The 25,159-nt window shown below is 39.7% G+C and overlaps 1 long non-coding RNA gene across 1 annotated transcript; it reads left to right on the forward strand.

Moving 5' to 3' along the window:
• The first annotated feature begins 378 nt into the window (after positions 1-378).
• LOC108024479 (uncharacterized) lies at positions 379-982 on the forward strand. Its single transcript, XR_001768154.3, has 2 exons — positions 379-764; positions 820-982. It is a non-coding gene; the product is annotated as an uncharacterized LOC108024479 (long non-coding RNA).
• The last annotated feature ends 24,177 nt before the right edge of the window (positions 983-25,159 follow it).

Below are 25,159 nucleotides of genomic sequence, written 5' to 3' on the forward strand. Positions count from 1 at the left end.
AGCGCTCTCATAAAATATATATTTATTTATTGCTGTGAAGCCACTGAAAGGCGACCTCGGAGCCTCTGAGACCTTAAATGAAGAAGAAAAACTTAATGAAAGAATTTTCTCTATTTTCTTTCAATCCTTTTTTTGATGGATTTTAAGCTGAATTTAATTGAAATGTTCAATAAAATTATTTAATTGATAGGAATTTAGTTCATAGGTATGGTCAGCGAAACATTTTGATTTTAATGCCCATTCAAATTAGATCATTAAAAAAAATTCAAAACAATTTCTGAAATGGCAATTGAAGTTGAATGAAGTTGCATATAAAATTCTTGTAAATTATCGTTCAAGAGTCGAAAGTAGTTTTAAATATTTTTTCTGCCTCCCAAGTAGGTTTTGATAACTAAATTAAATCTCCCCTTGTCTCAACAAATTCTTAAATCTACTTTGGTATTGTTTGGACGTCTAAAATTTGTATTTCTTCTAAATTCTAAGTAATTTTTGGAAAACTAGAAAATATGCCTGGTAATGAGCAGTTTGCGAGATTGGTGATTGATTCCCTGGATTCCGTGGGTGGCACCGCGAGCATGGATGTAATCCTGCATACAATCCAAGGGGTCATCCACGTTAGGATCATAGACCTGTTCGATATAGTGGTGGACATCTTACACAATTTTATGAAGAGGGGAAAAGTCCGAAAGGTGAACGATGAGTATCAAATCGTGAGAAAACATAGGACCCGCACAGACCTCTTTTGTTTTTAATGGTGAATAAGGGTATGGATTACATTTTTAAATCCTTTTTCTTTCTACCAAAATAAAATTCTTCCAGACAGCAATGACAAGTTGGAGGACTTTTTCCTAGTTTCTTTTTGTGTGGAAATTTCAATTCGGATGGAAAATCTTTGTGAACCAGGACTTTAAATTTTATAAAAACATTTATAGCAATTTTTCTATTATATGTTATTTTAAACAATAAATTACAATTCCAAGGACTTCGTTAATGACTTTCAAATTTGATTTTGCACGATAAAACGTTTGAAATCAGTAGCCTCGGGCTTTGTACTTATAACCAGCATATGGCGTTTGCCTTTTCTTCTGATGACATCTTTTGCTTTTCAGTTTTTTGCCATTGCACAATTTCTATCTCTATCTGGACACGGAGACAAATATGAAAATTCCCGGGCAGACTGAGGCTCAGATGTATCCGAGAGCACAATCGAAAGTTTGCTGCAGTTTGCCGCTCCAATCGACTGCAGGAAAAGCTAAGCCCCAGGAACATTCGCATGCCGAGCAAACAACAAGCCATGTAACCGCACTTCCCCCAGCAGCAACAGCAACTCCGGCGCTTCCTTACAACACCTAAACGTTCCATTAAATTTACGTTTCACAGTTTTAAAACACACAAATTACCTGCTACATAAAACCAAAGAGTTACAAGCCATCGACCCAGGTGTGCTACAGTTTTGGGCTGGGAAGGAGTGGGGTTTACGGGGCTCCACGCACAAACAACTTTATTGCACAGGCAACTTGCCAAAGTTTCGTATTTGAAAATGATTTGCGCGCCGGGCGGAGGGGTGGTGGAGATGTTTCGGTGGTGCACCATGGGGCAAGGTGGGTGCTCAGGCGTTGGTGGTGGTGCGTGCGACATGCCGTAAAACTTTGTTGCCAAAGACCACACAACTACCAAACAGAGTACAACAACGCCGGCAACGAATTAAACAAATCGAAACTTTTCAGGGGATTCAATGGCGGTGTTGAGTCGAAAAACGAGAAACAACTACAAGATCAAAGATGCGAGAAATCGATGTTGTAAGCGCAACAGATTTGTTGACCTTTTGGAAAACCAAATCTGTGAATTCGTTGGACTCGGGGTCAGAGCAAAAGAAACTTTCGAATTTACATACTTGACTGAGAAAGGTACAGTTTCGCTCAGTCGAATAAGTTCAAAGTTTAAACTAGGTGGCAACTCTCGTTGTAAGTTTTACAAATTGCTTTTATTTGTTATAGGAAACGTTGCCTTGTATAATTGCACTTTCTTTTTATAGTAAAGCAAAGTATCCATCGCATTTTCATATTTGAGTAAGTCAAGGTACAGTTGCGCTCAAACGAATAAGTTCGTTGTGGTGGCGCAGCCAACTTAGCTCTGCTTAAATTAGGTGGCAACGCTCTTAACAAGTTCTTCAAGCGTTTGGCTTCTCAATGGTCTGAAGTGTAATTGGTCCTGAGTATAACTTTTATATTTAAGCAAACTGCAAAAGCAAATATAGGACAAGCGTTCCAGCGATACCCACTTACGGAAAACCCAGTGATAGATAAAGTCAAGGTGAGGACCTCCTGCAATCACACACACACGATCGTCGGCACTGGACTGAACTGGCGACCCGCATTAATCACATATGTAAGTCGACCCGGAGCGCAAGCCCCCCCAAAAACCCGACAATAACCAAAATGAACACCGGACTCAGTTCGCCACCCCCCCAAAAACACAAATACACATTTCGGCACAGATCCGGCGAGCTCAGATGTCGGACCATTACGCCCAATAACAAATCGCATCGAATCGAATTTAAAAGCGAATTACAATCAAATGTATTTAAGTATTGAGCCTACCCGAAAGTGAAAAAGAATCGAGAGCGGCAAAAACTTTAACCTTTTGCCAAAACCGCCGTCCATTTGAGTGGTGCCAGTAGTAACCCACCCAACCACCCCTCCACACACACAGAGCCACCCAATTGACTTTGACAACGGCCAGACAGACAGAGAGACACACATGTATCTGTATCTGTATCTCTGTGTATTTTTCTCTGTGCCAATTGTTGACTGACTCGATTGAACTTTATAGCGCTGGATGAAAGGGTGAATTGCCGTGGTTGGTGGGGGAGTGCGCGGGTCGTCGGGGGGCTGATCAGGGGTCGGGGCCTCTGTGGGTGACGGTTCTATGTTGTCCGATGTCACCGGCACACCCCAACCCCCCACTGCCACCCCCAGAAGCACCACCGGAAGCCGTAAAATCGCACACGAGAGCTTCGGCATAGGCCGTACATGTGAAATTGCCACAGAGAAAAAGCAGAAAACCGAAAAAAAGCAGGCGAAAAATGGCGAAAAGGACGAAAACGCGGCCGCAAATCCGACATTGCATTGCCACCAGTATACCAGAGTGTGAGTGCGCATTTGTGTGTTTATTTCCGGGTCCCACTAATCCGCGGCGGTTGGCGGGCTGGTGTCCTTTAATCACAGCACCCATCGCCGAAACCACCCATTGGCAACCGCAGAAGGGGCGACCAGTCGATTGCATAAACAGAACTGCAGTTGTCTTCGCCCGAAGTGAGCCCCCTTTCTAGTAAGCTAATAATTGCTTAATATGCGGTATCAATAATTCAAAGAGCTCTTAGTCCATAGTTCATGGATTGGTGTGAACAAGATGTAAAGTGTCGGTATCAACGTGGTATTTTTAGCACTCAATAATGTTAGAGTGATAATGAAAAATGCAATGCTTTTAGTATATACTGACTTTTTTAAGGAGAGCAAAAGGCGAGGAAGATACTTAAAATTTTGTGAATATAAGCAAGAAAGACTGGTGGAACCTCTAGATATTCAACACTATACTCTCTATATTAAGTTTAGGTTTAGGTGTCTTTCTTGCTTTTTGCTCTCTTTGAAAATGTCAGTATATACTAAAAATATTGAATTTTTCATTATCACTCTGAAATCCAAAAAAAAACAAGTCTTATTTTTAGGTACTATTTGTGAAACTTTAATTTGTTTCTAATTCTATTAAAATGCTTTGATTAGGCACATTTTTCTTTATATTATATTAAATGTAAATAAAAAATCTGGTGCATTCATCATTCCATGAACAAAGGTTATATGGAAATAATTTGCATTTGGAATTTCTGGCAAAATGACAACAATAAAATGTATCCTTGCGTTTGTGAGAAAAGGCAACTCTTTAAGCTAGAACACTTATTTAAATGTCAGGTAGGTATTAAAGATGTGAAATGGCTTGCCTGATTCCCACTGACTCGCCGCCTATTAACTATTTTTAATACTATCTGCAGTGGAATTTTAAGAGACTCCGATCGGTAGAAACTAATGGCACTGACCAGCTCGGTTCAGTTCACCCACGGCTAGCTCTTTTCCGCCTTTTGCCACCGGAAGTTTGGACATGGTCAACACAGATACACCCCCTTGCACACACAATGATGGCAACTCCCACTGACGGAGACGACCTACATGGAAACCAATAAATATTGTTCATCCACTCGAATGGTTTTTAACTGAAAATCGTTGAACCCTTTGCCACAGCCTACGGAGCGGAGCAAAAAAATAGGTGTGCAGGGGGTGTTTGGGGGGCACGACGGGCTCTAGGCCCAGTCGGAGCCCAGATCGATGGATGGCAGCAACGACAGCATTTGCCTGGGAGCGGGGAGCCCAGTCCGGCAAATGCATGGATGAACATTTCAATTTGATGCATTTCTCGCCATGAACGATAATTGATACTCGCCGCACAAGCTGGAGCCGTGGTTGGGGCCGAGGACTGGCAATGGGGCGCTGGGTTATGACCCCGGGGGCAGAAAAAATTAACCAGGACTTCAAACCGCGAAACGCTCAAAGGGGCAACGGAAGCGCCTATCGGTGAAACCTTGACACAAATTAACGCACAACTGCCCACAGTTCAATCCCATTTTATGCTCAATGGAAATTGTGGTCAAAAAGGGCAAAAATGTTCAGCAAAAAATGGTATCAAAATACAAGCGCCAGATAATAAACTATAAGCCAAGCAGAAAAGTAAAATACTAATAAATTCCACGAATTTAAACGTCTACCTAGACTAGTCTAAGACTTTTTTCCATTATTTATTTCTCTTAAAGAAATGCAGGGAAAATTTGAAAAATAAATAATAATAGCCGAAAAGGCCAAGAAATTTGTAAGAAATAAAGAAATGATAGAAAGCAGGCAGGGGAAAAATATCAATGAGAGCAGATGAACCCTCTGCGCTTGTCATGCAAATTTTTCCTAATCAAATGATAAAGAAATGCTGCAGAGGTCTTAAATGTCCCGGAAGCGCGATGATGACCTGATTTAAAAATGAGGAAGAGCATTTTCCTCTTGGGCTCCCCGCTGGATGGTCAAGCAAATCTGGCCCTGGCTCCCTTTCCGGCGGACCAGGCTGACACGTTTCTCACATTAGTTGTGTTGTCCCCCTGGACGCTGGCCGGGATTGGGGTGGACCACCTGCAGCACTCCCCGCGCCCCATCCACGGCCCGTCGACCCTCTTGGGAGCATAATTAATCACGTGACTTGGACGTCGAAATATTTTCAACTAACACGAAAAACTCGCTCGTCGAGAGTGAGCGGGAAAAATGATTTTAAAATGCCCTTGATGACAATTTAGCTTGATGCTGACAGGAGACAGGAGTTCCTTGGGCGCTGTCCGAAGTCCTGATTTAGGGCGGTGGTGAGGGCAGATGGCGATGGGTGATGGGTGATGGCTGATGGATCCTGCCACACCTTACTCCTATTGAGAGCCGGAAAATCGGAGAATCGGGAGTGCAGCAGCAGCAGCAGCGGCAATCGCATAATAAATGAGACACTTCAAAGGGTTTCCCCTGGCAGCCAGTAGTTGTGAAATTTATAACCTTATTGTGCATTCCGGGAATCGAGGAGGAGATCCCCGAGAAGCCCGACCAGAGCAAGCACAAGAACAAGGACGAGCAGAAGGTGAGTCAGCAGCGGCAGTAATAAATTTAAAAAAACTCATTAATCTTGTTGCAGTTGACTGTTTTGCTCGTTCTTGCCCTTCCCGTGATCCTGGTTTTCAAGATGGCAATAAAACAACGTAATAAGTTCCCAGCCCCTGCCCCTGCCCCTGCCCCTAGGACACCCACTAGCCTAAACTACGTCTCTGTGCTTCGAGAGGGGGCTGAAATCTTTGCCATCGCCGTTTGATATATGCTTGCATGCATCTGGATCTGGATTTCTGCACTTGCAGTCCCAACGTTTTTAATATGGCTTGTTAGTCGGGGATTTGCAGGCGTGTGGGCGGCGGGCAATGAGCTCGGGCCATGTCCTCAAGGGATTGCGCCAGGATATGGGAAACAAGTGAGCCGTCAACATGTTTTTGCCTTCCATAAAGTGCAGACGATTCATCAACGTTCAACTCGAGTTGCTGCACGGCGCGTGTCGGGCGAGGAAGAGGGATTACAATGGCAGGGAGGCGGGCCTTGGGGAGCGCTGCCTCGGTGATTGGTCACGGGGAGTGGGCCGGGACTCGCACGACTAATTAAGTAAAGGGGCGAAAACAGGAGCTGGGACTTCTAACATCAAACGATCCCATATAGGAGGCATGAAACTGAGATGTAAGACCATATCATCCCACATTTCAGACCCAGAGAATCAGTGTTTTGGCTGCCTAAAATAAACTAATCGTCAGATCGAGGGATGTCTTACCTCGTTGAGTTCGTTGTTTAGTTTCCCATATATTGGCAGTTACATCTTAAAGTTTTTGACTTTTAAGATTTTTTCGAAAAAAAATTATGAAAAAATGAGAATCGTTAGCAATGGAAGCAAGCTGCTCAAAACAGTCGGTCTTGTATCTTTAGGCCTTTATTTGGCTGAGTTACGACAGAAAAACGGGAAATAAAAATCGAATTTTTGCATAAAAATTAATCTTGTATTTTTCAGAAAAATCTAAAATTCAATTTTTTCGGCTGCTAAAAATAAACTAATCGTCAGATCGAGGGATGTCTTACCTCGTTGAGTTCGTTGCTTAATTTCCAATCTATTGGCATTGAAATCTCAGTGTTTGTCAGTTGGGTATTGGGTTTCTGATATTGTTGTTTAATTTAAATCAAATTAGTTCTACCAACTATGGGTGACCATCCTTAAAACGGGCCGTCTTTTATGGGTCTTGCCTCATCTTGGAGGACCATTAGCTGGCCCTATAGTGCCTGCCAAAGGGTTAACACCGGGCATTCACCATTTATTGCCCAGCTACCCCCATCGGATAGCTTGAGCTCTAACATTTAGTGGGAATTATTCGAAATTAAATTCTATTAGGTTTCCTCTCAGTTCGCCCCATTTGCGCCTTTGGCTTTGGCGACAGACAGTTGGCCCGCCCTTCGATGGCTTCGTCCTGCGAGCGTGTGTATCTGTATCTGAATCTGTAGCTATATCTGTCACTGTGTGTAACTGTGAATGGCGGCCACGCCCACACACACCCACACACACCCACACCCCTACTATCCCTCGGTCTCTGCCTCGCTCCCTCCGTCGGAAGCTGTCTGTGCGGAAAATTAATTTGCGGCTTATCGAAACCATAAAAATTTTCTAATCCACTTTGCGTAAATAATCATGAGCGTCAATTCATTGCCAGCAGCCATCAGTCGCAGCAACCCTAACTGGGCCACGCCCACTGCCCAGCCCCCGCCCCAAAGCTCTTGTACCTCTCAAAACGAACCCCCCCCCATCCAACTTTTCGCGTTTGTTAATATCTGTGGCATACTTTTGTGGGCTCCAAATGCGAGTGCAGTGCGGCGGAAGATGAGGGAAAACTTTCAACTCCAGGCGCCAAAGTCGAAAAGTAACTTTTTTCCGCTGCTTAGCGCAACGTCAACAAAAATTGTAAGCAACAGCAACACAACTGAGACACAAGCATGTCAGGCTAAGCCCCCAGACAATATTACATTTGTTGACCTCAGAGTCTTGCTGAAGTGGGTTATGTTGCCTTGGGTGGTTGCGAAGTTGGGTGGTTGGATGGTCGGATGGCGGGATGGTCGGATGGCTGGCAGTGGGACATGGCTGCGGATGGGGCTGGCAACTTTGTACGCTGCTCCAATTGCAACAAACTTTGACAGCAGCAGAAACAAAAAATAAGTAAACCGAAGCTGGTTGGCCAGCGAGAATGTGGCCACATTTGTCCAGTCACTGGGTCATAACACTACTTTTTCGATTATACAATTTTAAACAGTCAGCAATGCCCTAAAATAGTACTTTCAGTATTTAAAATACATCAAAGATTATTTAAGAAATATTTATTGGACTAGAACATCTCTGAAATGGTGATTTCAAATACAAGTTACATTCACTTGACTTGTATATTATAAAAATATCTCCACTGCTAATCTGTACTAAATATTTTTGAAAAATACCAACCAGTGTATTTAATTTTTAAAATTTAGGGGAATCTTTGTTTTCTCCCATAATAACAAGCTTCTCAAGCTATTAAAAATGTGTTAAATTAAAAAAAGAATATTCTTTTATAAGAAAATTAAATGAACTATCAGTATACCACATCCAAAAAATATTATAAATTGCTTGTAATGAAATGTGATGGTTAATCATTTTATTGAGAGCACAGCACACACTTAGGCCGAGCCAGCTTAAATTCCTGCTGAAAATGGCACCTGCCACAAAGGTCAAGGAATAATCCCATAACACACTGGGATGCCTTGGCAAATTAACCGGCATCTTTGCGGCATTTAATGAAGCACTTTGGTTATCTGATGCTGCCGAGATTATCTCAGTCATTTCTCATTTAATTTGAATGTGGCCGCCCGGCGAAATGACTGTGGGAATATTTTCGTCGGCGGGCGATGACAGCCGCTCCCTTTGAAGTGTTGCATTTGCATTTGCATTTCCCCTGGGGCCCCCGAGGAGCTCTACTTGCCGGTTCCACGTCCACATCCACATCCGCATCCGCATCCACTTCCATTTCCACTGGCAGCTTTCAGCTTTCAACAAGTGTGCCAGCCATAAATAATCCCCAGAATAAAGAGATGCCTGCTTCCTCTTGGCGGCGAGGCTTTTTAGGCCGGGCAAATAAATTTGTGGCATTTGTTAATTAAATTCTACAGCAGAGCCGAGGATTTGTATACATATGTGAAAAGTTTGCAGCAAGGCAAGCCGGCAAGTCTGAGTGAGTTTTGCCATAGAAAATATTAAAAGTTTTCTGCTTTCCAGCCTTATTTCTGCGTTTCGGTCTTGTTTTCGCAGAAAGTTCTGCTCTTGTTGATGTTGTTCTCATGATCCGAAATTAATATGGCGTATACGTAATGCAATAAAATGAAATTGAGACCCAGAAAGGTGGCTAACCCAAGGGATCAGTCAATTATTATAAGAAAGGAGAAAGAACGCTGTGGTCAACTAAGATATTTCCACTACTCAGCTGAGCCTAGTGCGAGGGAGATGGAGATATGCATGCAGCGAATCGCTGTTTCCGAAATTGCATTCTTTTTTTGCCCATAACTTTTTAGGGAATGGTCCGAGTTGAACAATTTTTGTCACACCCATCTAGTCGAATCTAGCATACCCTTTCTCTTTACGGTTAAGGGGTATAAAAACTGGCATGTTTGGTCCACCTTTCGGTAGAGAGACTACTTTAATATTCCGCCTGCCGCACAGTTCATTAGGCAGGTGGTTCCTGTTTGCTCTTCATCTATCAACTTAAACGGCAATTCATCAATGTGGAGGGCCAGCTGAAAGTTGAAAATCCCTTGCCTTAGACTGACCGCTTCACTAGTTGACATTCCCATCGTGTTTGCTTTAACTTTAATAACTTTTCAACTTTCTGCGACTTTCCTTTGTCTGCCCATTGAGCTTTGATTACTATGCCACTATGTACTTTCTAGGCACGCATCGAGGGGGTTTCTCTGTCTTTCTCTTCATCTCCAGCTCCAGCTCACTTTTCCGCCTTCTTACTTTCTTCGAATCTCCCTGCTTAAGCGGCGTGTGTTTCCTGATTGTCGCCCGTGACGTTGATGGCCGTTGGTTGTCTGCTGCCCGTGATTTGTGTCCACCCGGGGGCGCCATAAAAAACTGGGTGAAACTTGTCCGGCTCCTCCCCGCCTGTACCCCCCCAAAAGAAAAACAGTCTACCAAAGCGGAGGAACAAAAAACTAGAAGTGGTCTTGGCAGCACTCAAAACTTGGCCAAAAACACATTTCCCGGCATCCTTGCTCCCGAAATTCTAATTACTGACCGCCGCCGAATCTCTCGCCGTGCAGTGCGCCCCAAGAAACTTCGTTGGGGTATTAAGCGATAATGAAGATAAATAACTGCAAGGAAAAATACCTCAATTACAAACTTTAAGCGAACTATACCACTTCGGTAATCAAATGAGTGATCAGCAGAAACTTTTCCATGGCCCTAGGCTTTTTCTAGATTTTGCGACGGGGGATTTGCGCGGCGTTGCCCAAGACTGAGCGCTTATTGAAATTGATTTTTGATGGACGATGATGCGCACGGGGTCCCGAAAGTTCGACCGCCTTTGGCCCCACTTTTGATAGCAGCTTGTATCGGCTTCCGATTCCCAGTTCGAATTCCCCCCGGGCTGCCGAATAACTTTCCGTAAATTAGTGGAGCACTTCGCTTTCATGTTTCAATTTGTTTTAATTTAATCCTTCTGCCTTCTTGTAAGCCATCGAAAAATCTAACAAAAACAAAAGGCTGCAATCACAGAATTGATGTCCGTTTCGCATACGAACGAGAGCTCCACAAAAAATCGGAATCGAACATACAGAAAAAAAAGTTACTAAAAATATATAAATAAATATTCTTACACTCTTTATTCAAGTATTCTTTCTTGTAGGCATTTGTTGCCATTCGTATGTACTAAGAAAATATAAATAGAAATGGGTTTTATTAGTTAAATTTGTATTTAATATAATTAGCTAAATATTAGTCAATGCTAAAAAAAATTAAATAGTTAAACTATCCTTTTTTTAGAGCAATAAACATTAAATAGATTAGTTACCATTTCTTTGAGATTCAAAATTTTGATTAAATAAAATAAAGATAATATATAACAATAACATTCTTAAATGAAGATTTTTAACAAAAAACCAAAAATTTTACGAATTATTTGGCTAGTTTTTTGTATTTATAGAAAATAAATTATAAAAAAACCAATTAAAAATAAATACATATAAAATATATTATAGTCAAAACTCTTAAAATGTTTTAATTTATTAATAAAAATTACTTAAAGAAACAAAAATTTTTAGGTAAGTGCAACACTGTCATCAAAAACTAAAATGTATTTACATTTTTTTTTGGCCAAAAAACTACTTTTAAATATTAAAGACTTATAAAAAAAGATACATTTGGTTCGATCTTGATTTTATTCTTAGTCCCTCTCTGTACTTGCAGTTATTTTAAGTTAATTTTATTTATATTGCCAATTATCTTATTAACCTGTTTCGACACCCCACCCCTTTCTGCCAGTGTAAGGGATCCTTGGACCATTGTGTGTCCTGCGTGCATCGCACTTTGCGCTGCATACCGTTTGTCCCGGCCGAGCTCCCTGCTGCTGATGCTGCTGCTGCTTGTGCTGTGCTGCTGTTTTGCTGTTTCATTCAATCAAACAGTCAATCAAATAAATTGCATTCGTTATTCACCAGAACTCAATATGCTCGGCTGGCAGCGGCTCCTTGCTCGAGGGGGCGTCAGCGAGGGGGAGTGGTTTGTGGGCGTGGCAGCGGTGGTGCCGCGTACTCACACATAACCGAATTATGAGCCACCACGCGCCGTTGCTCCTGCAGTTTTAACGCTCCACACCCACACCCACACACACGGGCGCACTCACACACTGGCGCCCCTGCTTCCGGTTCCTTTTGTGGGTGCTCCACTCAGACGACTGTAAATGACGCCATTTGTTTTTTCAACGCCATTTTGTTTGAGTTTTCTGTGGGATCGTTGCTGCCGCTGCCGCTGCCGCCACCGCCACTTGCCTGGCTCCTGCAACTATCAAAATAAAATTGTTGGCAATAAAAATGTATACAAATGCAGATAGACAGGTGGGCCAGGTGGCCGGGTGGCCGGGTGGCGGCGGGTTGGCTCTGAAAACTGGCGGGATTGAAAGGAATTGTATCTGCAAGTTTTGCTGCTCGTTTCGCCGCTTTGCCAAGCAGCAAACATTATTTATTGGCCCTGCTTATGGGTGTTGTGTGTGTGCGAATTGGAATTTATTTAAATATGTTTTCCCGGCACGAGCTGCCGCACGTCTCTCGCCGTTTTTTCCCCCCGATTGCCTGGCCCGCGGCTCTGGGCTTACCCTCGCCTGATGTTTTCCTTTTTCCCCCCCTTTTTTACCTCTAAAACCCCACATACCCGCGCACATCTGCGCCCTGGGCTAGCATTTTTATAGCCTGCCATTCGCAGCTGCCACGCCCCTTTCAGCAATCGCCCTTTCATGCTCGGCAGCACTTTTATTGTTCGCTGTTAAACACCTGTTATACAATATTTGGGCTTGGTCCTGGGCAGCGCAACTAGTTGCAGATACACCGTATACACGTATCTCAGGGATATGCAGATACTTTGCCCCGCCACTCGACGATATCTATATATCTATATACCTATATATCTATATATCTATATATCTATATATCTATATATCTATATATCTATATATCTATATATCTATATATCTATATATCTATATATCTATATATCTATATATCTATATATCTATATATCTATATATCTATATATCTATATATCTATATATCTATATATCTATATATCTATATATCTATATATCTATATATCTATATATCTATATATCTATATATCTATATATCTATATATCTATATATCTATATATCTATATATCTATATATCTATATATCTATATATCTATATATCTATATATCTATATATCTATATATCTATATATCTATATATCTATATATCTATATATCTATATATCTATATATCTATATATCTATATATCTATATATCTATATATCTATATATCTATATATCTATATATCTATATATCTATATATCTATATATCTATATATCTATATATCTATATATAGACGTGCGGCAGCTCGTGCCGGGAAAACATATTTAAATAAATTCCAATTCGCACACACACAACACCCATAAGCAGGGCCAATAAATAATGTTTGCTGCTTGGCAAAGCGGCGAAACGAGCAGCAAAACTTGCAGATACAATTCCTTTCAATCCCGCCAGTTTTCAGAGCCAACCCGCCGCCACCCGGCCACCCGGCCACCTGGCCCACCTGTCTATCTGCATTTGTATACATTTTTATTGCCAACAATTTTATTTTGATAGTTGCAGGAGCCAGGCAAGTGGCGGTGGCGGCAGCGGCAGCGGCAGCAACGATCCCACAGAAAACTCAAACAAAATGGCGTTGAAAAAACAAATGGCGTCATTTACAGTCGTCTGAGTGGAGCACCCACAAAAGGAACCGGAAGCAGGGGCGCCAGTGTGTGAGTGCGCCCGTGTGTGTGGGTGTGGGTGTGGAGCGTTAAAACTGCAGGAGCAACGGCGCGTGGTGGCTCATAATTCGGTTATGTGTGAGTACGCGGCACCACCGCTGCCACGCCCACAAACCACTCCCCCTCGCTGACGCCCCCTCGAGCAAGGAGCCGCTGCCAGCCGAGCATATTGAGTTCTGGTGAATAACGAATGCAATTTATTTGATTGACTGTTTGATTGAATGAAACAGCAAAACAGCAGCACAGCACAAGCAGCAGCAGCATCAGCAGCAGGGAGCTCGGCCGGGACAAACGGTATGCAGCGCAAAGTGCGATGCACGCAGGACACACAATGGTCCAAGGATCCCTTACACTGGCAGAAAGGGGTGGGGTGTCGAAACAGGTTAATAAGATAATTGGCAATATAAATAAAATTAACTTAAAATAACTGCAAGTACAGAGAGGGACTAAGAATAAAATCAAGATCGAACCAAATGTATCTTTTTTTATAAGTCTTTAATATTTAAAAGTAGTTTTTTGGCCAAAAAAAAATGTAAATACATTTTAGTTTTTGATGACAGTGTTGCACTTACCTAAAAATTTTTGTTTCTTTAAGTAATTTTTATTAATAAATTAAAACATTTTAAGAGTTTTGACTATAATATATTTTATATGTATTTATTTTTAATTGGTTTTTTTATAATTTATTTTCTATAAATACAAAAAACTAGCCAAATAATTCGTAAAATTTTTGGTTTTTTGTTAAAAATCTTCATTTAAGAATGTTATTGTTATATATTATCTTTATTTTATTTAATCAAAATTTTGAATCTCAAAGAAATGGTAACTAATCTATTTAATGTTTATTGCTCTAAAAAAAGGATAGTTTAACTATTTAATTTTTTTTAGCATTGACTAATATTTAGCTAATTATATTAAATACAAATTTAACTAATAAAACCCATTTCTATTTATATTTTCTTAGTACATACGAATGGCAACAAATGCCTACAAGAAAGAATACTTGAATAAAGAGTGTAAGAATATTTATTTATATATTTTTAGTAACTTTTTTTTCTGTATGTTCGATTCCGATTTTTTGTGGAGCTCTCGTTCGTATGCGAAACGGACATCAATTCTGTGATTGCAGCCTTTTGTTTTTGTTAGATTTTTCGATGGCTTACAAGAAGGCAGAAGGATTAAATTAAAACAAATTGAAACATGAAAGCGAAGTGCTCCACTAATTTACGGAAAGTTATTCGGCAGCCCGGGGGGAATTCGAACTGGGAATCGGAAGCCGATACAAGCTGCTATCAAAAGTGGGGCCAAAGGCGGTCGAACTTTCGGGACCCCGTGCGCATCATCGTCCATCAAAAATCAATTTCAATAAGCGCTCAGTCTTGGGCAACGCCGCGCAAATCCCCCGTCGCAAAATCTAGAAAAAGCCTAGGGCCATGGAAAAGTTTCTGCTGATCACTCATTTGATTACCGAAGTGGTATAGTTCGCTTAAAGTTTGTAATTGAGGTATTTTTCCTTGCAGTTATTTATCTTCATTATCGCTTAATACCCCAACGAAGTTTCTTGGGGCGCACTGCACGGCGAGAGATTCGGCGGCGGTCAGTAATTAGAATTTCGGGAGCAAGGATGCCGGGAAATGTGTTTTTGGCCAAGTTTTGAGTGCTGCCAAGACCACTTCTAGTTTTTTGTTCCTCCGCTTTGGTAGACTGTTTTTCTTTTGGGGGGGTACAGGCGGGGAGGAGCCGGACAAGTTTCACCCAGTTTTTTATGGCGCCCCCGGGTGGACACAAATCACGGGCAGCAGACAACCAACGGCCATCAACGTCACGGGCGACAATCAGGAAACACACGCCGCTTAAGCAGGGAGATTCGAAGAAAGTAAGAAGGCGGAAAAGTGAGCTGGAGCTGGAGATGAAGAGAAAGACAGAGAAACCCCCTCGATGCGTGCCTAGAAAGTACATAGTGGCATAGTAATCAAAGCTCAATGGGCAGACAAAGGAAAGTCGCAGAAAGTTGAAAAGTTATTAAAGTTAAAGCAAACACGATGGGAATGTCAACTAGTGAAGCGGTCAGTCTAAGGCAAGGGATTTTCAACTTTCAGCTGGCCCTCCACATTGATGAATTGCCGTTTAAGTTGATAGATGAAGAGCAAACAGGAACCACCTGCCTAATGAACTGTGCGGCAGGCGGAATATTAAAGTAGTCTCTCTACCGAAAGGTGGACCAAACATGCCAGTTTTTATACCCCTTAACCGTAAAGAGAAAGGGTATGCTAGATTCGACTAGATGGGTGTGACAAAAATTGTTCAACTCGGACCATTCCCTAAAAAGTTATGGGCAAAAAAAGAATGCAATTTCGGAAACAGCGATTCGCTGTTTATATCTATATATCTATATATCTATATATCTATATATCTATATATCTATATATCTATATATCTATATATCTATATATCTATATATCTATATATCTATATATCTATATATCTATATATCTATATATCTATATATCTATATATCTATATATCTATATATCTATATATCTATATATCTATATATCTATATATCTATATATCTATATATCTATATATCTATATATCTATATATCTATATATCTATATATCTATATATCTATATATCTATATATCTATATATCTATATATCTATATATCTATATATCTATATATATCTATATATCTATATATCTATATATCTATATATCTATATATCTATATATCTATATATCTATATATCTATATATCTATATATCTATATATCTATATATCTATATATCTATATATCTATATATCTATATATCTATATATCTATATATCTATATATCTATATATCTATATATCTATATATCTATATATCTATATATCTATATATCTATATATCTATATATCTATATATCTATATATCTATATATCTATATATCTATATATCTATATATCTATATATCTATATATCTATATATCTATATATCTATATATATCTATATATCTATATATCTATATATCTATATATCTATATATCTATATATCTATATATCTATATATCTATATATCTATATATCTATATATCTATATATCTATATATCTATATATCTATATATCTATATATCTATATATCTATATATCTATATATCTATATATCTATATATCTATATATCTATATATCTATATATCTATATATCTATATATCTATATATCTATATATCTATATATCTATATATCTATATATCTATATATCTATATATCTATATATCTATATATCTATATATCTATATATCTATATATCTATATATCTATATATCTATATATCTATATATCTATATATCTATATATCTATATATCTATATATCTATATATCTATATATCTATATATCTATATATCTATATATCTATATATCTATATATCTATATATCTATATATCTATATATCTATATATCTATATATCTATATATCTATATATATCTATATATCTATATATATCTATATATCTATATATCTATATATCTATATATCTATATATCTATATATATCTATATATCTATATATCTATATATCTATATATCTATATATCTATATATCTATATATATCTATATCTAGTGCAGTTTAGAATGAGATATATCACTCCCTGCATCGTAAGATGGCCAGTCTTCCCAAGCTCTTACTACTTTCCGCTCTGGAAATCTGGATGGATGCCTGAATGGTGGTCTTTGCCTCGACACTAAGCACTCAAAGCGCAGTGCAAACAATGCAGTTCCAGCTCAGCATCCGCACTTTTCCTTCCCTTTCCGCTTTGTGTGCAGTGCAATTTCATTAATTTAATGAATTACATTCGGCAGCTGCTGCCAGGACATCAGGACAATGGGACACTGGGACAGCTAGGACATCTAGGACATCGGAGAGGGTTCTCGGCTGTGGGGATTCCATTTAATTGCGCAAATACGCACAGATCCCGATTCCCAGAAGCCTCGGATAACCGCTTGATTATTTTTTAGTCTGCCGTATTAGATGCGCCATTTGCATTTGCATGCTGCACTTGGCTTGGCCCGACCAAATGTCTTGGCATATTGAATTAGTCAAGGATTACCTTGTGACGACGGAATTTGAATGTGAATTCGGATTCAGATTCGGATTTGAATTTGAATTTGCGTTGGCAAAAAAGCAAATCCTGGAAATTAAACATAATTCCGGCTCCCAAATACGTTGCATACTCTGCGGCGTCAAAGGGTGTGCGTGTGCGAGTGTGTGTTGTGCTAGTGTGTGTGTGTGTGTGTGGGGGGGGGGGGGGATGTTTGGGTTGTGTGCTTATCTAACATTGCTGCTGGTTTCGGCTTTGATCTGTCAAGTTTATTAAAAGGTGCTGTCTGTGTGTGCGTGTGTATCTGTGTGAGTATCTGTGTGCGCTTGTGGGCGTGTCAGGGCTTCGGTGTGTGTAATTTGTGTGTTTGCTCGCTGTCCGTTTTATGTGCGAGCATTCATATGCTTATAAACAAACATAAATTACACAGACAGCCCGCCAGATAGACACACATTTTATGGAAATCCCTGTGACCTGGGGAAAAAATGTTCGCAATTAGCCGCAGTTTTTACAGCCAGCCAGCACATTCCGGCCAGGCAAAAATATAAAATACAGAATGCAAAATATAAAACACAAAAAGTATGTACAAAGCACACATGAAAGATAAATAAATGTATGGAAATGTATACAAGACTGGCATGTGTGCGCGCTTGGCTACAACATATACATATACGCCATCCACAATGCACAATATTTTGCAATTTAAACGCTTTCTCCGCCAATAATAATACTCTGCTGTGTGGCAATAGCAGCAGCTCTTCAATTTTTCGACCGCAAATTCCCATTTCACTCGATGCCGTTTGTTTGACAAGCGATTGATCACAAAATGAATGCCATAAATTTAACAACGTATCGCATCGAATCGAATCGTTTGGGGGAATCCCCTCGAGAGGATCCGCGGGGCCAGCCGTTCGCCAAGCCCCCAAAAATGGGCTGGGCATAAACAAAATGACGCTGAACTATGCAAATAGTTTTGCATTGCTCAGCCCCGCGCTGAACTTCATCCGCATCACGTATACGCCCCGTGTGCACTGCACTCGCCCTGAAATATTAAAGGCAATTCAATATGGAGATTACCCGCGCTCCTCGGCACGCGATCAAATGGTATTTGTTAACATTTCGCAGTTATGCAGGCCACTTTGGCGGCCAAGAGGTGGGTTCTTGGGTGGTCCTGGGACCGGTGTGCGTGCTCCTGTCGCTGATTTATGCCGTCTCATTAGGGTTTACAAGCTACCATAATAAGCTCTGCCTTCCTGTGCGCCAGCGAGCGTGTGTGCAAGGTGAGTCAGCGCCGCTTTTGGCAAACAAACACCTGAGCAGCAGTAGGGAAAGAACCCCAAACACCTGGCCAACTGAACACTGGAGCACTGCAAGCCGAACAAATCAACCGTGACGCGTGATTTAACCTCTTCCTTAAAGGGAAGTTGGATGGGGCTACAAAAGCTCTATCATTCGGCATTTGTAGTAAGTGTTAGCCATCGTTGGCACTTACAGAACATAGGCTGTTCAATTAGTTTACTAAACTTTCAAAAAAAAAAACTAAACATAAATAGGAGGTAAAAAAGGATCACTTCTACACAAATAGATTTTAAGTTCCTACAGTTTTTTCTCTTCTTACAAGATAAATTACGATTTTTGTTAAGATGTTGACTTTTAAAATGACTTTTTACACCTTTTTTAAATTAAATATTAAACTGAATATAATAATTTATTTAAATATACAGTGTGATCTTTTTTTTATTGGTTTTTAATAAAAATTAGCCATCCTTGGTATTTCAGAAACAAGAAACAAGTACAATAGGCTTACTAAATTTACAAAAAAAAAATAAACATCAATGCTTATAAAGGGTAAAAAGGATCATTTCTAAACAAAAGATTTTATATTCACAATAAAGGTTTCAAATGTCTTTATATTTTTTTCATAAGATAAGATACAATTTTTGTTAAGATATTGTCTTTTAACATTTTTTTTGACACTATAATACATTTTTAAATTGAATATTAAACTGAAAATAACAATTAAATAAAATATGTAGTGCCATCTTGATCTTTATATTGATTTTTAGTATGATTTAAAGTGTTAATATGATCAGAAGTATAGGCCCCAAATAAATAGGAATAAAGCTGACATATTTTATGGTCCAAATTTACTAAAGCTAGTATTTTAACAAAAAATTAGAAGACATTCCAATAAATCGCTCTCTGTTTTTATATGTTTCGAAATATACCTACAGATAAAATGAACTAAAAGAAATTTTAAGCTTTAAATAATATTTGAGGTACTTTAAATTAAATATCAATTCAGGGTACCTGTTCTGGGTAATAATTTCAACTTCTTAGGTAACATACCTCTTTTTAGTTCCAAAAACTTAAAATATTTTTAAATTCCCACGGTTGCAACTTCACATTCACCCCGCTTCGGTTGCACTGTGCATTCGGGAGGGTCAAAGAAGGTCAACTTCCACTTATACTCGTTCTTGGGCGGGGTCAGGGCCACCAGGAGCGCCAAAGGTCGCCCGGCTGGCCTCGGCGGCGACCTTGAGCGCTCCGCCCCTGGGCGCCGACTAATCACTGAGCCCCGTGCTGGGCTTTTGGGCCACGGTCCTACTCCGCCCTTCACCCTGCCCGCCCACCCCGCGTTGCGCAATATGCAAATCACTTTCGCTTTCCGGCCAATTCGTTTTGGGGCTGCACTCGAAGGCTGGCAAAGGCAGGGACAGCTGCACTCCAGAGCAGGATTAGGGCCATCTTCTGCTCGCCCTCACCGTCGGCCGCAAAAAGTTGCCACAACTGGAAGCCACGAGCGAATTATTGCAATAATTACTTTATTGCCAAGTGGCTGGGGCAATTCCTCTGCGATTTCTAACCATTCTGAGGATGGCCTTGAAAGCAGGTTCAAAATAAAATTTAATAAAATAATTTAAACTGGATTAATCGTAATGATTCTCGGGTTAGGTTTCGTCTTGGATTTTTTATAAGTACAAATATATATAGCAAATGAGTTTGGAACCTTAATAGTATTCTGTAAAAGTCTTAGGAAAGAAACATTTAAGCTAAAAATTTTAAGATTTGTAATTAACATTTTTTAAAATCAAATAATATAAATTTTGTATATATTTTTGTATATATTTTTAAATTTACTTTTTTTTGTATTTTTTTTTGTATTTTTTTTTGTATTTTTCTTGTGTTTATTTTTTTATACATTTTTGTATAAATTTTTATATACATACATTTAAGTCCGTTTATTTAAAGCCATTTTTTATCAAAATATTTTTGGTATACTACAATACCTAGATATTGCAACGTGATTTACAGCCTTTTGATAAAGCATGTCATTGGTTCAGGAAAAATCTTAATGAACGGCCATTTGTCATGGGTTACCCCCAAAAGAACCCTGAAAAATTCCGCCAGACCTTGAGGATCAACTGTCGCCACACTGCCATATCGCAAATACTCCCACATATGTACAACTGGCAGAGGCGAAATTCTCATATTTTTTGAAAGTTTGACTCCGTGTTTGTCTTTTGTTTGTTGGCACACTGTCAGTGGGGCACGGGGGGCGGTAGGCCGAGTGCAAAGAGGACTAATTAAACATTTTAGCCGAGATGAAAATGAACATTTTTCGGCTGCCAATGCGAGGGCAAGGCATACGGCACAAGTCAAATATTATTCCACTCCTGGAGCCCCCAAGTTCTTAAGTTTTTGGTAGTGAAATGCCTGCTTTTCAGCTGCTTTTCAGCTGCTTTGCTGATGTTTTTCTGTTTTTGACTCGACTCGGGGCACTTGCTGTTATTGTCTTTGTCATTTGCAGTGTTTGCCCAGTGTCGTCGGTTGGCCATATTTACAGCTCTGAAGGATTCGTTCCGGCACGAGTAGAGAGCTTGAAGTTGGAGACCAGGACGCCGTTTCCCATCCAATCCACGAACTCGAACCCCGAACTTGCCGGCTGAGGTGCATAAGGCCGCCCGGCTGGCAAGCAATTTAATGCCTGACAACGGAACCAAATTAAAGCTGTCAAATGAAATTAAATGCCCCAGTGACAAATACAAATGCCGCAGCTGACAATTCGCTGGCACGCGGACGGGCGGCGAGCGCACTTCAAGTACCTGTCACGTGTGTGGGCCAAATAAAATTGAAATTTACAAGGGGAGTGCGTACGCATGTCGAGCAGTCGCACTCGCACTCGCACTCGCAGTCGCAGTCTCCGGGTAAGAACAACAGGCCCAGTCCCCATCCGAGTCCCCGGCGGAGGTGAAAGGCGGATGAGTATATTGACATTGCATGACTTGACGCGACTTAAGTACGCCAGCAGCAGCAGCAGCAGCAGCAACATCATTGAAAAATGTGTCTAAGTGAATCGTCTGTTGACATCTGCCACTCCTCCGTCCTGGCGACAGCCCCAAACCGCGATCCTGCCAGGACCTACTCGTGCGCTAACTGATTAAAGTTAATATGCACTCATATTGGATTATGAGTGCTGTCAAATGGGTTCTGTTCTCCTGTGGAGTATCTCATACCAAAAACAAAGTCTGGTTATCACTTGGTATTTAATTTTAAATTTGAAAGTAATTGTACTTTTGAATAATTTAAAATAAATACCTAAAATCATACTAAAATATAAATTAAAAAGAAATACTGAAAAATATACTACAATTACTAATAAAATATTTTTCTTACCTTTGAACAATGTAAATACTGGAAATTATATTAAATCATTATTTTAGATATTAAATAATTAAATGTGATACTCAAAATTATACCAAAATTACTTATAATAAAATACAGAAAAATATACTAAAACTACTGTTAAAATTATACTAATAAACTAGATATTCAAAGGTATATTTACACGTATCGTTTTTACCAGTAAAAAATGTTAGAGTAATAATGAAAAATACAATCATCAACTGCATATACACCATTAAATAATGTAAAATAATTATTAAAATTCCAAACTAATACTGAAAAATACAATTAATTAATATACATTAATTAATATAAAATATTTATTAAAATTTATAGATTGATAAATAATTTAAAATAACAATTAATGATGTTAAACAAAGTGTAATTTTAAATCATAATAATTTACATTTTCAGTTAAATTCGTTGCAGTGCATCGCGCGCTCAAAGTGAGGCACTCAAGTCGAAAGCCAAAGGAATAGACCATGCCAGAGCAGCTCGACTGTTGTGGTTGATGGTGGAACGCGTTCGCTGGATTCGCGATACTTTTGGCACTCTGACAGGACGTTTCCCCAATTTATGGGCCCCACCCACTTCGCCCAACCAGGGCCACGGCCCCTCCCCGCGCCCAGCCCCCCGGTGGCAGTGCCCTCACCTACACCATTAATCATGGTACATCAAATGGGAGAAAGGAGCACGCTGCAAAAATACGCATAAATAAGTATAGACATAAATTATATACACACGCATAAATGTGTCATGTCTGTGCCGCGTGCGTGTGTCTGTCTGTATGTGGCACGATGGGCCACAAACCCCTTTGTGGCACGCACTGAAAAAGGAAGGGCAAGGGTGTACTGTAAGACCTATAAAAGGTTCCAAGAACTGGGCCTAAAATAAAAACAAAGTTCAAAGGAAAAAGATTTTTATTTTAAAAAATGCTTATAAAGTAAAATGAATATATTTTTTAAATAATCTTCATCAGCAAAAGTGTATGTAAATAAATTCTTCAATTAATAAAGATTGATCTTGATTTTATATATATTCCATAAAAAATGTTTAATGTCACAAATGACAACAATTTTGACACATTTTTCGTAATCAATGAGAATACAACATCCACAAAAAATTTTTATGTATTGAATAATTGAAGTCTTTGTGGTATCTGTGCCACCTATCAATCTCATTTTCGTGATATAAAATCCGACTTCCCACGCTGGTTTTTCCGATTTCTTTAAAATTTGCATGTGAGAGATAGACAACTCAATGGTAATTCCCTGACATTGAGCGCTTTGTCGCATTATTTATAAGCCCCGAAGTTCGTCCGCCGACAAAAGTTGCCTTTTCTCAGCTAATTACCAAAAAATTGTGGCTTTCGCAGGGCTGACTTTCGCAGTCGACGTCTAATTCGCTTTCTGGCCGCTCTTCCTTTTCGATTTGCAACGCATTACGAAATGTCGCCGACAAAGTGAAATAAAAATCAGTTAATGTAGATTTTCGCAATCGGGATGGCATAGGATACGAACGTATGCCTTGGCCTGTCAGCCGGCAGTTTTCCTTTAGCAGTTGGCAGCCGAAAAGGAGCAGGGCCTACAATGGCAGTGAAAAATTGAGTTAGCGATAGCACGGCCAACGAAAGACAGAACAACGAGCCGAACAGGGGAGCTAAGCTTTTAAGGCTGTTAAGTTAATGTCGCTTTACGATTTGCCAGCCCCACACACTACACCCACTCCACCCACTCCACTCCCCCAGGAAAGGGGAAACATGGGTCCTGGCTCAGCGAGGACCTCGTTCTCCGCCTGCGAGACAATTGTTTTCGGCTGGGAATTACAAAGTTCAAAGCTGCACAAGAGATAGAGCCGATTGGGCTGGGCTTTCATTAGCAACATTATAATCTCTGAAATCTCTTCATTGTTATATGGTTTTTAGCTATAAAAAATTAATATCTATGCTTGGGTATGTTAAACAACCAAATGAATTTCTTCTAAATACAAAACTCTGGTTTTCTTCAAGTTATAAGGTATACGTAAAAATATGTTTGCATAAAAAATTAAACTATTATTTGAATTTTTAAAAATTTCTAAATCTAAAAGTTTTTATTTATGCATATTAACATTAAAACTAGCTAATACTTTTAACCTTAGGTTATGTGTAGCTAGAGCTAGTTGGGAATTTTAAGCACCCAGTTATAATTTTATAAAAAAAATCACATGCAAGTTACATTAATATTACTTTTTTATTAGTTTAACATGATTTTAACATTTTTAAACAATTTTTTTGTGTAAATTTTTAATTCTCTTTTTGAATTCTAAATTGTTTAATGAGAGATGAATGATGGTTGTATAGTGTGTGAATTTCAGATAATGATAGGTAAATGTAGGTAGATATTATTTTAAGATTGTTAAGTGCGACATGTTGAACCACGATGATTGATTCCTAAATATTAAGTATTAAAGATGAAGTAGGTTTTTTCTTAAATCCTAAATCCTGAGACTGGCCTTTAATGGACCGATTTTCTCGGCCCGGCGGCCATTCAACAGGCTCTGCAGCGGGGAACTGACACTGGTCAGAGTCAAAGTGTGGTGACATTTAACGGAAATGAAGAAAATTTTTCTCATTTCCTTTGAGTGAGCCAGTGCCCAGGAGCAGCAGCACGCGCCGCCCGACCAGGGAAAATCGAAAACAAAAACAAAACCGATGGCACAAGGACTTAAATTCCAAGTTGGCTTAAATGGAGTTGCATTTTAGCTGCTCGTGGTGGCCTGCTCGAGTGAAATTATGCGAGATGCGCTGAAAAGTGTGCCATAATTTGTGGTGCCAGGGAGGTGGTGCGGGTCCTGGTTGTCCTGGCTGTTGTTGGCCAGACACCAGACACCGTCAACAGTGTCATTATTGTCATATTATTACCGCCTTCTGCCTGATCTTTTCCCTGCCTTTCGCCCCCCGCAGACCGCTCGCCCAGGCAAAGTTAAGCTTATATAGTGTAAAGTTTTCTAAGTACTTGCGACAAGTCTTGGCATCCGCGACAGTGACGACTATGAGGATGTCGTGAGGATCCATCCGTGTGCCCCTCGAGCTCCAGTCAACCAAACTGGCTGTCTGTCATCCGTGGCTCACCTGGCCGCAGCAACAGCGACATGTTCTGCTGCATT

This window comes from Drosophila biarmipes, chromosome X, assembly GCF_025231255.1.
Source record: "Drosophila biarmipes strain raj3 chromosome X, RU_DBia_V1.1, whole genome shotgun sequence".
Lineage (NCBI taxonomy): Eukaryota > Metazoa > Arthropoda > Insecta > Diptera > Drosophilidae > Drosophila > Drosophila biarmipes.